The sequence below is a fragment of the Mytilus californianus genome, unplaced genomic scaffold (assembly GCF_021869535.1).
Source record: "Mytilus californianus isolate M0D057914Y unplaced genomic scaffold, xbMytCali1.0.p SCAF_7, whole genome shotgun sequence".
NCBI lineage: Eukaryota > Metazoa > Mollusca > Bivalvia > Mytilida > Mytilidae > Mytilus > Mytilus californianus.
The window spans coordinates 82570012-82586088 of record NW_026262723.1 but is presented as its reverse complement, the minus strand read 5'-3'; the positions used below and the strand labels follow the sequence as shown (position 1 = coordinate 82586088).

General features: G+C 32.4%; 2 protein-coding genes and 2 long non-coding RNA genes across 7 annotated transcripts in view; 3 read left to right on the top strand and 1 right to left on the bottom strand.

Moving 5' to 3' along the window:
• The window catches only part of LOC127709317 (acidic mammalian chitinase-like), a 109544-nt gene that overhangs the window by 31000 nt on the left and 62467 nt on the right, over positions 1-16077 (bottom strand). The gene's annotated exons all lie outside the window — the stretch shown is intronic.
• The window catches only part of LOC127709319 (uncharacterized), a 143684-nt gene that overhangs the window by 97719 nt on the left and 29888 nt on the right, over positions 1-16077 (top strand). The window lies entirely within an intron of this gene.
• LOC127709322 (uncharacterized) lies at positions 7397-8790 on the top strand. The gene is made up of 3 exons (XR_007985595.1): positions 7397-7521; positions 8135-8255; positions 8612-8790. It is a non-coding gene; the product is annotated as an uncharacterized LOC127709322 (long non-coding RNA).
• Positions 11978-15474, top strand: LOC127709320 (uncharacterized). Its single transcript, XR_007985593.1, has 2 exons — positions 11978-12251; positions 14236-15474. It is a non-coding gene; the product is annotated as an uncharacterized LOC127709320 (long non-coding RNA).

The window sequence follows — 16077 nt, the reverse complement described above, 5'->3', positions numbered from 1 at the left end:
CGTCTATAGCATTCTTCAGATGGAAACAGAAACAATCATTAAACTATTTTGACCTTTCTAAATTTGATTAATACTTGACTTAACCACGTCGTGTGGACTCTGGTGGATGGTTGTCACATCTCCTTATTTTTATATAAACCACAATGTCAAAACCCATTACTGGCCATGGTCTTTACACAACATCGAACAAAGGGTTGACTCCAGCATGAGCGGTGGTTGTTACTAGCATTTAATGATAAACACATCAAATTGAAACATATAACACTGGTCTTGGCACGTTATCGTACGATTGCTGTTATTAGGCATACTAGAATTACAAATTCACTCAGGTGATATAATCTTCAACCAGAATTGACATGTAACCCATAGATGGTTGTTGAAATCTATCTTGTTGATATAGATAAGACTTGACATGGAATCGTACATTATGATTATGAGTAAACTGAAATGCGGTGTGTATGTCACTGAAACACATAAACATTCAAAAAATAAATCGCAACATATTATCGTCAAGAAAAGAGCACTCGCCCCTTTTAAATAACTTTTATCCTTTGCTATGACATCGACGGCTGTATCTTTCACACTGCAGCGTCATCAATAGTACAGGGAGACAAAATTCAAACAGTTACGTAGTTAAGTATTTTATACCAAAATTGGTATTGATGTTGGCACATTTTACTGAATGCAAGCGTATAGTGGATAAAGTTATCAACATTTTATATGAATATACAAATAAGAAAATTGTTAACTTCATAAGAAAATCTACATTTTATATTTTAGGTTTGTTCAAGCGGATGGACAACAGCATAGAATGATGAGCATCAAGTTCCGTATGCATATTCTGGAGATCAGTGGGTTGGATACGACAACGTTCGAAGTGTAACGATAAAAGTGAGTAAGAAACAAGTCGGACAAGTATATCACTACTTCTCCTGTAAAACGCACAACGTCCGAGTGAAAAATGATAAAATATAAATTGTAGTAAAACTTATTATTAAAAAACATGGAACATCCTCATAGAATATACTATCCACCATATAAATTTCAGCATGTAATATTCTACCGTTTATTAGTAATGATCGAGACAGTTTAGATGAAAAAATGTCAACAAATACATTTAACGTCATTTTATTTCTTTTGACGTCGTTATCTGATAGCGTGATTTTTAATATCAAAAAGTAATGCTGAAACCTTTGATATCATTTCTTTTACGGTGTTTTGTTATCTTTATTATTTCATATTCACTTTAGCGTGCGTTTTTCTTGTGAGTTGAAAATAAGGAATATTCAGCAATGTTTGCATTATTATATTAGTCTGTTCTTTTTTTTCAATTTATTCAACACAAATTAGGGTGATATGTCTTCCTGTGGACTGTTACCTTGTGAACTAATACGCTAAAAAAATCTGCTCAGCATGTCGGTCTTGTACAAAGCAGGATTTATATTAATATCGCATTAAAATGCTTTCGACCCGAATATGCATATAATTAGCCGCTGAATGTCAAACATCCTTCTCCTCCTCCTCCTCCTCCTCATCCTCCTCCTCCTCCTCCTCCTCCTTCTCTCCTCCTCCTCCTCCTCCTCCTCCTCCTCCTCATCATCATCATCATCATCATCATCATCATCATCATCATCATCATCATCATCATAACCTATGCAGTAACACAATGTCCATTAGTTGGCAAATCTGTGTTACCATGAATTATCATTGCTATGATCATATTTATAAATGAACTGTTTCAATTTCAAAATGCACAAGAAAGGCGTATAATGCATTCATCCATTGCTTAAATAGTTTGAATCACTTAGAATTTTCTTTTGTAGACGAAACACGCGTCTTGCGTGCAAAAATTACAAGCCTTGTATCTCTGATGGGTTACTTCCTTTGATATTCAATAATACCTTTTTCTTTGTATCGGAAATTTGAAATAATAGGAGAGTGACGAGACGTGTTTATATCTGATCAAAGGGTTAAACGAATTTTTTATCAATTATTTAATAATGTTTAAAGTCACTATAGTACTGCAATTTTAGAGGAGATAGAATTGATTGATTGTTGTTTTCTGAACGTTAAGTGGCAAATATATCATGCATATCTATGATGGAGAGAAGAATTTTCAAACAAGGAGTAAGAAGTTGCATGCCATATATATACACGCAAATGATAATAAATACGGCACATGGCAGTGACTGATTCTTTCGAACAAAGCGAGCACTTCTTACACAGGATAAAAATGATAGCCAACTTTGAATAAGCCAGTTGTAAAATTTGTTTTAATACAGCTGCATGGTTTTTTAATGTTAAAATGATTCAAAATTATCATTTGTAGCCATGCGATTACCGAAATCTAGGATGTTCAACTGATGAATGTTTCCGTTTTGATATTTTTTCTAAATATTATGATATTTGAATTAATATATGTTTAAGGTTCTTACTTGGTAGGTTGAATACACGCAAAATTTGCATTTTCGTCTTTTTTTTTAAATTTTTTAATGGTTCATTTGAGGTAAGCTGGTAATTCTCGCACATTTAACATTACAGTGACCATTACAAAACTTTTTTTTGCAAATAAGAAATCGTAATTAAAAAATATATATATTTTCAGGCAAAGTATATTAAAGAAAAGGGACTAGGAGGGGCTCTTGATTTGGACGACTTCACAGGGGATACATGCGATGAAGGCGTTTATCCATTGATATCAGCTGTAACAAATGAACTCACGACAAATGACTCACCCACACCAAAACCAGTAACTACAACCTCACCATGCTCACGTCCGCAACCGTCAACTAGTAATTAGTTTATACATTGTCTGGACAAAACAATTAGCAAAGCCAATTCTTGTTTTATGAAAAAAGAAAATAACAAACTTGATGTACGACTTTATGTGTTTCATTTTTAATGTACACTAGTACATTTTGAAAGCAATATACATGTCATTTCAAGCCAACAGTGGTAAAAATATACAGCCCAACTTGCTTGCTTGACTGAGCCAAATAACATATTTCTTTTTTTGTTTAAATTCTCTTTTGATAGATTAAGACATTATTATGAAACTGAGGTTCCAACTCTCTCATACAAAGTTAACCTTGGATGAAGTTGGCTATTCGTTTAGGATCCCTTTAGTTCATATAGCTCCTTACGTTTCTGCATGTCTATACATCCCTTGCTTTTACATGTTTGGGTTGCAGCATTCCTGGTGAGGGTTAATCCAGTAAAGCACTTCGGACGTACGAAATTTATAAAACGTTTTTTCCATTTCAAATTATTTTTTCGTTAAAGCCAATGAAAATGTCTGATTAGATATGAAATACACACCAATGAGTTAACCCTCTGTTATGTTGGTTATTACATTGAAATTAATAAAAAGATGTCAGTGCCATATTATTAATCTGTCCTTTGATGACACGTTAAAGCAATAAACAAAACTGTACAGGGCTGCAAGTGCATAAAGCAAGCATTAAATGAAAAGATCTTGTTTAAGATTTTTTATTCGAAAAAAAAACAGCATAAGAGTATTCATCAAACCTGAACCATAATTCGACAATTTTAACTATTTCAATAACTCCCACAATAATGCTATATTTAATTATGTAACACAAACATCGATACGACACATTATCAAAATCGTGATACTTTAGCTGCACCATGTTCGCATTTTAAAGGGGCATTAGCTGTCAAATTCATGTTCACCGATTGGACTCAAACTTTCATATTTATAACATACTAAAACGTATATCCAAATTACAATAAATCTGAAATAAACAGTTAACAATGCATGTTCTCGATTATATATATATATATATATATATATATATATATATAGAAGTCTATAAAAAAAGGACCAACCAGCAAATTTAATATCTACCGGATCGTCTAGAATAAACGATACTGAGCAGATAAGGAAAAAATTATATAAGTCTAAAGATTTACACATACAATCAGTATTGTTAAAATTATTGACACCGACGAAGGCTATTTGTTAAGCCGAAATATTTGTCAACACGATTTTGCTTATGCACAAAACAGATCCACCAGAATTTGCACCTACCACAATCGACTGTTTTGTGTAAATTTTTCTATAATTTAAAAGTTTACAAATATCTCTAAGCTCAATTCAATAATTTAAGGAAAAACATAAGGCACATTCATTAAACTTTTAAAGCCCAAAGAAACACATGCGAACAATTCAAATTTACCAACTTCGCCTTTTTTACCTTCTCTTACAAAGAGTTCGATTTCTTTTGTTTAATTTCAACTGGATTTCCGCCTGGACTGTAGTTATGTATATTTCATCAAATTACAATGTAACATCTTTAAAATAATTCAATGATATGTGGTTTAACAGGTTTTCACAGAGTATGTTACTTCGACAACCAGGCACAATATGTCAAAAGTCCGTATACTTTTACTGCAACGCAAATAGATGTTAACCTGTGTACTCATATCATCTATAAATATGCTAAAATAGTAGGGACTGAAATCATGCCTACAGAAATTAATGATCTAGGAAATAGTGGTAAGTAACAACCCAATCATCTAACCATAGTCTTTTATAAAAGAATCTGTATCATTATCGCATTTAACCGAGAGGATACCATAGCCGTATTTGGCACAGCTTTTTGGAACTTTTGGTTCTCAATGCTCTTCAACTTTGTACTTGTTTTGGCTTTCGAAATTTTGAACGATCTGAGCGTCACTAGTTAGTCTTGTGTGGACGAAACGCGCGTCTTGCGTATTAAATTTTAAACCTGGTACCTTTTGTTAGCTATTATTCGTATGTTTCTCTATCCTATATGTTCTCCCATTTATTTGTATTGTAGTCCTGTCATGTAATGTTGTCAATTTAATGTTATATTTAACATTGCCATAAAAGCGGGAGGTTTGGCTAGCCACAAAACCAGGTTAAACCCACCATTTTTTTCTTAAAATGTCCTGTAACAAGTCAGAAAATGGCCATTGTATTATAGTTCGTTTCTGTGTGTGTTACACTTTAATGTTGTGTTTCTGTTGTTTCGTAGTTCTCCTCTTATATTTAATGTGTTTCCCTCAGTTTTAGTTTGTAACCCGGATTTGTTTTTTTGCTCAATCGATTTATGAATTTTGGAAAGCGGTATACTACTGTTGCCTTTATTTAGGTGTCATGTGCCTTTTGCCAAATGCATATCAAGTTAAGTTTTGATGAGCAGAACAATTAGAAATTACACAACGGAAATTCCATAAAGACACCTAAACACAGATTATTTCCAATTTCGTGGTGAAATATTTAGATTATTATGTCGTAAATTGCAATTTGAAATTCTGCCTCGATAAGATTTATAAAGGGTTTCTCACCTTGCAAAAGTATTGTTCATACAAAGCAACTTGTTTCACTTTACCAATTTGCAAGTTAGTTGTATGCGGTTAAATGCCACCACCTTCCAGATGTTCGCACAATTTCTGTGATAGGCAAGCAGCAAATATTTTCTTCTTTGAAATTTGGGATTAATTTGGGGTTTATCGCAATTCGACGTTTGGAGTAAATAAAATTCCGAAATGGATAAGCATCAAATGAATTTTGAGATTTTTTTGGCAATACTAATTTGCTTCAGATTCAGGATCATGATTATTCCTAATCTGCATGTGGTTAAAGTACCAATTGGGATTTAAGTGATATATAAGATTTTTTCCGTTGAATTTCAATAGATTTTCTTAAATTTAAGGTCAGTATGCGGAAGTTACCAGACTACGGCAGCTTAAATCTGATATAAAGATTCTTCTAGGAAAAAATTCAGAAATGGCAGACCCATTCAGCCAAATAGCACAAACTGCTGAAACTATGGAAGAGTTCGTAGTTAACCTACTACTTTATGTTAGAAAGTATAATTTTGATGGTATTGATCTGATGTTTGACTTCCAAGGTTCTTCTGGTAACAAGGCAAAATTCACAGACCTGATTAAGGTGTGTACAATATCTACGTACAATGTTGATGTATTCTTTACAGATACGGATCCAGGATTTTAAAAAGGGGGGGAACTCCCAAACTAGGCAATGTTTGGAGTAGGACATGTAAAAAATCTATGCATAAACCATACATGTAGCTCCGAAAGGAGACCCGGCCCCCTGCCCCCTGTCCCCCAAATCCGCTTCTGCTTTAAAGAGGAAGAGTATTGGCGACTATAGTATTTTCCAAGAGCGTAGAAATTGTTTTTGTGTTCCTGTATGAGGGCAAATGACACCAATGTTCTTTCAAAAGTACTTACTATTAGGTAAAGAAAGTGTTTTTTACATAAATTTGGAATAACAATTGCAAACATCTTGGAGTTAACTTATCAATATGCAAAAAACGATTGCATGAACTTACTGATACATAAGGGAAAACACTCGCACTTGTATATGAATACACCTGTTTGGTTAACAAAATCCTAAAAAAAACAAAAAAAAAACAGGTCCTTACACAATGCCCTCCAAAAAACTAGAACAATAACTGATTTCGGCCGTCCGCTCAATATGATCACACATATGTGCATGCATTTTGAGATGTACTTAAGTTAGTTACATCATTCAAAAAACGTCATATCAGTTAAATAGAAATTTTATTTGTATTTTACATATCAACATTTATATTTTTGAAATTTGTCTTAAATGTATGACGAAGGTTATATTATTTGAGTTACTCTTTAGTCGAAAATCAAAGTTTAGTTTTTTTATGCTTTCGTTATGCATGTTTTACACAATTTCTCCTTTATACTAGCTATCATTATTATTGACCTTAATTTATAATGGTCACTTTGGTCTTATATTGGCCTTAAAGTGTATGGCACAAAATCAGATTGGAGAAGCAACCATTACTAATAATAATAAAAAGTGTTGAAAAAAGAAATTTTCATGGTGAGGCTTTGTCAAGTTTCAATGTCTATTATTTATGTCCTCAAAGTTGTCATTTAATCATATGAAATATAACCTAAAACACTTTTATTTATGCAAATGATAGGTTTATTGCCAAAATTAAGATAGCTATACATACACAATGTAGTGTAAAAATTGTAAAGTCTTCCATAAAGAAAAAATATTGATGTTTGACAGCTACGCTATATATTGAACGGAATAAAAAAGACAAATGTTTGTCAATTTAAAGGAAAAACGTGTTTATTTGATTTTTCAAGCTCACGGGTCCCTTTTTAAATTATGTTTCCTAGGGGGAACATGATGAATTTGAAAGGAACATCATTTGACCTAATATAATACCATTAGAAATTATTTGGTATGCTTATTTTTGTATGTTTATATTTGACTTACCAGACTCACGATACCGAGTGTGCCTGGTGAGGTATTATGCATTTTATTAGAATGTAATATTGTTATTTTACCAAGACTTTTTTATGTGATTCTAATGGAATATTTTCTTCTTTTATATCAATACGCCAGTTATTTGACTTGGATGCAAACACCATGAGTCGTCGTCCCTTGATTATATCAGCACGAGTACAACCTTTTGATGTTGATACTACTTCAAGATACGATGTTGCTTCTTTGAGTCAGTAAGTAGTTTTTGCTTAATTCAATTGTAACGTATAGAGGTAGTATACCAACGTCCATTACAAGATCACGTACGTAGGAAACATAACCGTCGATGGTATTTAGAGCTTGACATATTGTGAAGACACGCAATGCTCTTCAACTTCGTACTTTATTTTGGCCTTTTTAACTTTTTTGATTCGCACGTAAGTGATGAGTTTTTTGTAGACGAGAAGCGCGTCTGGCGTACAACATTTCAATCCTTGTATCTATGATGAGTTTATTAATTATTGGTGACGGCTGTGTGCTGAGTTTTTAATATTTTGTAGACAATATTGTTTTTTTAATCGTTGTCTCACTGGTATTTAGCCCTTATCTCCCTTTACTCATAATTTCCTGTGACATATAGATAAATGTTTTGATCGTAAGCTGAATTCAACCCAAAGTTAAGACCAAAGAAGGATGCATATTGTATCTTCAAACCAGCATAGAGGTACATAGTGAGCGATCAAAGCTACTCCGTTTTTGAATTCAAGGATTCAAGAAAAAATCATGTTATTTAAGTCTTTTTTTCTAATTTCTATAGCATAGTGTATGTCACATTTAGTTTACATGTCTATAATATTTTTTTTTCAGATATCTGAACTTTGCCAATCTTGCATCATTCAACTTTAACAGAGACAATACATATACTATTGTTCATGGAAGTGCACTCGATGCTGATAATTCACATTCATTCACAAAGATTTTGAATGTGGTAGGTTTTAATTTAAATTATCGTGCGTTTTTTTTGTCATGGAATGGTATGACCGTATTACTTAATTTCTTTTTATGTTTCGTGTTATGAAAAGCAAGTTTGATTATATTCATGTTGTATGATCGTTTCAGAATAAAACAATTATTTCATAACTAGTAGCGCCCAAGAATAATGTATACTATTACAATCAAGTCTATATTTAACGTATACCAAACCTCATTTACATCTTTGTAACAGAATAAAATATTTTTCAGGCGTAAAGGGAAATTAGCATGTTAATAGTGCGTAGTATAATTTTACCCAAGAGTATGCAATAATGCGACATTGCTCATAACTATGATTTACATTTTTGGCAGAAAACATCCATAAACGTGTGGCTTAATGCTGGTTTACCTATAAACAAACTGGTAATTGGAATACCTGCTTATGGTAATACATACGATACTTTACCGGGGACACACATGGTAGGAGCTACTGCATTTGGACTAGGAAAGGAGGGGCAGTGGAGCCTTCAGGAAGGAAAACTGGGCTATTATGAAGTAATTATCCATCACTTGAACTTGTTTACAAGCGATTCTATTTTAATGTAAGATACAATCTTTTTAATACAACCTTACAATTGTTTCTTATTTTTCATGTCGGGGGCTTTTATAGCCGACTATACGGTCATTGTTGAAGGCAATATGGTTGCCTATAATTGCTTATATCCACTTTATTTGAACTTTGGTGAATAGTTGTCTCATTGGCAATCATACCTTATCTCTTTTTTGTTTATATTAAACTACTGCAAAGCGGATTTCGAACACTTTTGCTTCGTAGAAATGATAAGTTGCTGTTAGTTTATAACATGAAATTCTTTTAACAAGTACATAATCACACACATTATCACGCATGTTTAATGTGGTATTCCACATCATAAAAATAATTATCATCATCCTACACACAACTTGTCATTTCAGATTATATCATACTGTTAGCTAAAGATATTTTTTAGGTTTGCAAGAATTTTGGTGGCTTTTGGACTCGAGTTATGGACACCACACAAGGCGTACCCCATGCATATTATTCTAATCAGTGGGTTGGGTATGATGATATGAGCAGCGTACAACGAAAAGTAAGGCATGTGAAACTGTTCGTTTCTCGCTTTGAAATATTGTAAATAACTTTCTTCTAAAAAAGTCTTCTTTTCATATTGCTGAATATCGTATTTGTTTTTCGTACCTTGTTTCGTACTTAAACCAGACCGTTAGTTTTCTCGTTTGAATTGTTTTACATTTGTCATTTCGGGGCTTTTTATAGCTGACTATGCGGTATGGGTTTTGCTCATTGTTGAAGGCTGTATGGTGACATATAGTTGTTAACTTCTATATCATTTGCATTGGTCTCTGGTGGACAGTTGTCTCATTGGCAATCATACCACATCTTCCTACTTTTATAGTATGTATATCAAAGTAACCTAGTAACTGAAGACTAAAAATATTTAATATTAAACTGTCTTTATTAAGGTAACATTATAACAGAGAGTATTGTGAAATGATACCTTATTTTTACATCCAGCGCTTAAATAACTACTACTGTATTTATGAGGACTGACAAAAGCTACTATCGCCAAGAAGATTGACAAATAATTTATCGGTTTAATAAAAACCACCAAATATGATGAAAATGAATGTTCAATTGTGTTCTATTGAATAAGGTCTAACATGTCCATATTTTAATCCAGTATATTTATGTTTCTAGAAATACACAAATGCTTTATTTTGGCGTCTCCCTTCCTACGATTTTAGGTATCGGTTGTTTTAAAACAGACCGGAATTTCCTTTTCTAAATTTCGGTCAAGCGATTTTTCCGGGTTTTCCAATCGGATCATGTGCCAGTTTCATTCCACATAAACTTTTAATGAGAGTAATGACCAGTTCCCAAAATATTTCATTCATCTACTTCCCATATAATTGCAAAGTTATATTTTATTAGAAAGGTAATCAATTATGTGCTTGTCTTCAGCTTTGAAGGAGGTGTATACTTCTTTAATTAATCAAAATTGTTAGTAGTACTGCTCATGAAACTTATTCAAACGAAATAATTAAGAAAGAAAGCAAGGTTACACTGTTTTTAAAACGGTATCATGTATCATTACTTAGAAAATCACAACACACCTCTTATGTCGTATCACGTAATGTTTTAAGAGTTTTTGGAGAGAATGCTTTATATAATTAATAACATAGGAAAAGAACGGATTACCGTTTCCGGCCTTAAAAGTAATTGGGTTTTTAAAAGATTTATAAAACATCACAATTCCCCGAACAAAAGGAAAACACTTTCCTTCATGTATTGTGAATTTGATATATCTAAAGTATGAGATGAACTAAACTGTGATAAATTTTTATTGAAAATTTTGATTTATTCACTACAATAAATCCTTGTATTTAAATTTTGATATTTTTTTTTCGAGACATGAATAACTTGCAATTAAGCAGTCAGTATTTCGTATAGCTGTCAGATATGATAACGTTTTCAACAATTAATGTAGGTAAAATGAGAAGAGGGATCATTCGGACAATAACCTCCACCCTTAAAAAATCAACAAAAACAAACAGTGATGATTTTGACCGTCTCTGAAACTATTTTATTAATTTATTTTGAAACGTCAATGTTGATTCCTTCTTTTAATATGACATATGTGATTACACTTTTCTCCAGATTGTAACAATGTATATTTAAAAATGAAAAGATTGCAAATAAGAAAAATACATTTCGTAAAAGCACGGAACTTTCAATAAAGACATGTAATTTCTGTCTAACAAAGGGCTTTAAAATGAAAAAAGTCAAACCCAAGAACATACATATTCATGAACAAAAATCAATTTTAAAGTAAAGTACAACCAAAACAACAATGATCAAGTACCAATACATATACAACAAAGACTACCACAGTCTTGATGGTACCAATACAAAGAGAACATGTTGCATTATATATGTTTGCGTTTCCTCTATATTTTATGATATCAGCATATTAGGTATTAAAAGGGAGGCAACAGATACCAGAAGGATATCTTTATCCAAACATTTGAATCTTGCTTTAATCAGCTGAGATCTAGATACAGAGCCTAACTGTTCTGTTGTAAGGTCAAGGTAGAAAATAGTTAATGTCAATAGTAAAGATTTTATTTGTAATTTTTCGTAAGGGTAAAATGTCAAATATACTTGTACATCATTTGTTTCTGCGGCTGTCATTTTTTTTTTAGCTGATTCTTTTTTTAATCTTTGATTCATTTAGTTTTACGTATCTTCTTATGTATTCATATACCACGTGCGAACTGGGAATTAAATGATATAAAATATTTCTTATCAAGGAATAATGGATTAATGGTGAAAATGCCAAATATGCGAGTCTACTTTTTCTGCATGTATAATGCTTGAAAATTCTTTGGGATTAAGAAGTAAAATTCAAATAATAAATAGTTGAATATATGATAAATAAATAAGGCTTAGTGAGAAATCATAAATTTTCAAATGAATTTATTAAAATCGCCATTAGTTCATGAATTAAAACTTATTGTAAATTATGATTTCATTCCAGATTGAGTACATTTTGCAAGAAAACTTGCTTGGAGTAATGATTGATAATTTAGGAATGGACGACTTTGCTGATAATTGTGGTGATGGCAGATTTCCATTGTTGTCAAAAATTAACGACGTTGTGTCAAAGACGACAACCCATTTGCAAGAAAACTTGCTTGGAGTAATGATTGATAATTTAGGAATGGACGACTTTGCTTATAATTGTGGTGATGGCAGATTTCCATTGTTGTCAAAAATTAACGACGTTGTGTCAAAGACGACAACCCAAACACCAATAAGAACAACTTTTGGTCCTTTTACAGCCCGCCCTACAACTACTAAAACAACTACAACAACTACCAGGACGACAACAACACCAAGACCAACAACCACAACAAACAACGACTCAACAATCTGTTAAATGTGGCATAAATGGTGAGCATAAATGTTAGATATGGTCTTTTCAGGAGCCTTTAAAACTTGCCATACTTTATTGACCGTTATTTTTTGTTAGAATGTAGTCGAACGCCTTCTACCAAATAGTATTTTACAAATCATAGCAGTGTGACTCTACCTAATTTGAACGTGCATTTGTGCATCCTCAATCAAGTTTACGTTCTATGGATTTTATATTTAAGTTGGACTTTGGAAGCATTGACACATTTCGTCTTTCAAACAACTAGTGCCACCAAAAAGTAAATCGCCTCATCTTTGTTTTGCCAAGTGCCAGTTAATGTTATATATATGTAAATAAGACATGAACACAACATTACACACCCAAAGAAAGCCAGAGGTCAACATATCACAGTCTTCATCAATAGACGATATAAAAAAGATGCGTCAAGCTTTAAACCGTCCGAATTATGAAAAGTATGAATAAATTTAAAAGAGACAATCTAAGATCTACCATTAAATTCAAAATCAAGTATTGAAACTTTTAGCGCTTTTTATGAACTCTTTAACTGAAACTTTATTGGTTAATTGGAGACATGACTACACAATTCTAATATAAAAAGTATGTCTTACGCCCTAGGATACCAATGAGGCTAAAGTCCATTTTGTTAAAAACCATTTGTAACTCATATCGTTGATAAGGCATCCTGATATAGCGGAGCGGTAATGTCACTTGTCTTACCAAAACACTCGATCCGATCTCATTTGAACTTATATTTGAAAAAAAAACAAACGATTATAGACTTCTGCATGCTTACTTAATTTGTTAGCACTTATCATTGAATTATCATTTATTGTTCCTCCTGACAGCGGTCAGCTGCGGCAGCACATAGGGGTCACCTATTGTCTTTGTCTCCTCCGTCGTCATTGTCAAACTTTGTTTAACGTAGTTCCTTTAAAACATCTTGACATTGTAAAGAATCTGCTTCAGGATATAAAACGGTGCACTTGTAATTCAAACTACTGATGACAATGGTTTTTGGAGTTTCACATACACAAACATGGACGAAGCCAAATTTTACCTTTATCAATTATGTTAAATTGCATTTCCTCTTTGAATGTCTCAGGCATTTTTAATTTCATTATGGCTTCTCTTATGAATACGGACTGCGTCAAACAAACCATGGAATCATTCCAATAGATTTCTTTTGAAGGTAGTTTTACTTACTATTTTGTGAATCTGGATTTAGCATTCTGTGGATGAGATTCATATAGAATCGATATAGGAAAAGCCATTATTACATCAGTGAGTGTGGTATTTTCATAATTTCGACGAGAAACAATAATTTAGATTTGTTATTTTTTATAAAGATAAGAAGATTTACATTTAGTCATTTCTTCATTAAACAAAGATTTTGCGGAACTTGTAAAAAGACATATCCTGCCTTGATTGATGGATATAGACATATCCTGCCTTGATCGCACCTGTCATTGATGTATATAGACATATTCTGCCTTGATCGCACCTGTCATTGATGGAGATAGACATATCCTGCCTTGATCGCACCTGTCATTGATGGATATAAACATATTCTGCCTTGATCGCACCTGTCATTGATGGATATAGACATATCCTGCCTTGATCGCACCTGTCATTGATGGATATAAACATATATGACTGCTGCACACACGCTGTCTTCTTCATATCAAACATTTTAATGATAAATGGAATGAACACATAAGAAACCTCAATATAGAACAATTTGCTTCAAGTAGTTTTAGATAGATCATTCTGTAAAGTATTATCACGTTAACCTCATTGCAATATACGTTATAATTATTTCCAAATGATGCAATGATTCATATTTGGTATAAATTATTACTATCTGTACCTCAGTTCTTATTTATTTAGTTGACAATGCCAATGTTTAAAAATTACCATAATATTCAAATTTATGCAGGTAGATGTATTCTAGTAATGATTAAAATTGTATCAAAATGTTGTAAAACTATATTTCATGTTTAGGTCCAATGCCATGTAAACATGGAGCATTTTATGCAGATTCATGTGACAAGAATGTCTACTATCAATGTTTATGGGGTAGACCTGTGCAACAACGCTGCAATTGGAGTCTTGTATGGAATCAAGCAGGATTACGTTGAGACAGGACATAAAAGTTATTCAAGAATTTGACTTTGAAATATTGGATTGTGAACATTTGATTTTGTAGAAGTTGTAACCAAAACATGAGTAGAGTATATTTTGTGTATAATAATATATCATTTACAACTAATTTTAACATTTGTCTCTTTTCTATAGTTTGCTCTATAATTCAAGATTTATTCAATTTAATTTTTTTCTCATCAAAGAGAAAGTCAAATTGAATTTCACTTTTAGTGTATTCTGGAGCTCTCTTCTCATAAAAAAACCAAAGCAACACGGTCACAAGTTTTTTCCTAGAACGAAATAAGAAAAATAGATGTTTACCTGTTTTCATCTAGGTTTTGTAAGGAAAAAATAAGATGTCATTGAAAACAATAAGTCAATTATAGAGACAACACCAGAGCCAAAAGGAGGAACATTAACAAATAATCAATATTTTACATAGAAAACTAAAGATGGACGGACAAAAAAAGAAATCAGTAATGAGATTAGGCGCCCGGAAGTGTAGCATCATCTTCTTCACCTCTGCGCTGAAGTTCATCTTGCACCCTATAATAGCGGATTGGTAAATAAACTCATCATAGATACCAGGATTGAAATAAATGTAACTCGTCTTTACCAAAAAACATTATTTCAATTAAAAATTGGTACGTACAATGAAATAATTAATTTTATGACCGAATGTATAAGATTGAAAGGATAACAGTTACATATAGAAACAGCCAAGACATGAAATAAAAATATCACAAATGGTCTACACAGAAAACTAATGTAAAAACCACACGAACCCCTTTTATCACCTATCGCACTCATCGTATTGCTCATGGCAAGTCAAAATCCGAGGACAAATGTTAATACTTGATTTCAGACATTCTGATTTTCGGTCAACGAAACGTCAAATAGGGGAAGTGAATAGATTTGTTGTACCTATTGTTTAATATTTTTCATGACTGATCGAGTTTCATTTAAAAGTGTAATCAGAAAGATATTCAATGATCACTTGAATTTTTAAAAAGGATGTAATTGTGATGTCTATCTATGTAAAGGGAAATATGTATTATTCCCTTGTGTATTTTGTTTAAATAAAATTATTCATATTTTTCTGATGTTGCTAATTTCTAGTTTCACGATCATATAGCTGTTATTCGTGAACGTGAACACATACTGTTTTTGGTTTAGGTAGGTGACCTGTATACTGCAATCTTGGATTGTAGAATAGCAGTACACAATCGGTCTAATTCTTTGCTTAAATCGGCAAATATTTAGACAGAATGGAAATCAATGTGTAAAAAATCGTTTAAATAAAGCAGATCAAGTACTGTGAGCTTGCTTTTGATAACAGCCATTATTGTTTGATACAGTTTATTATATTATTTATTATATACCCTACCCCGTTCGCTTGCTTGAGCGGGAAGTATACAGTCTTCGAAGGTCCTCCGTTTGTTCGCACTGCCCACTATGTTTCCGCAAATGGCACTAAAATAATTGAATTTTGTATAACTTTTACCGAATCTTATTTACAGATGAACTGGTACATATCCTATTTCATTCTTCATTCAAATGTTTTTTTTAGGTTTATCTTGGCATGACATAGTTCATGATAATGTTGTCATAATTTCTACTTTATAGTGCCATGTTGCACCTCTAGTTTTGGTTTGACACCGATAACTTTTGGACTTCCCTTTGGCAATCTTGGTTAATCAG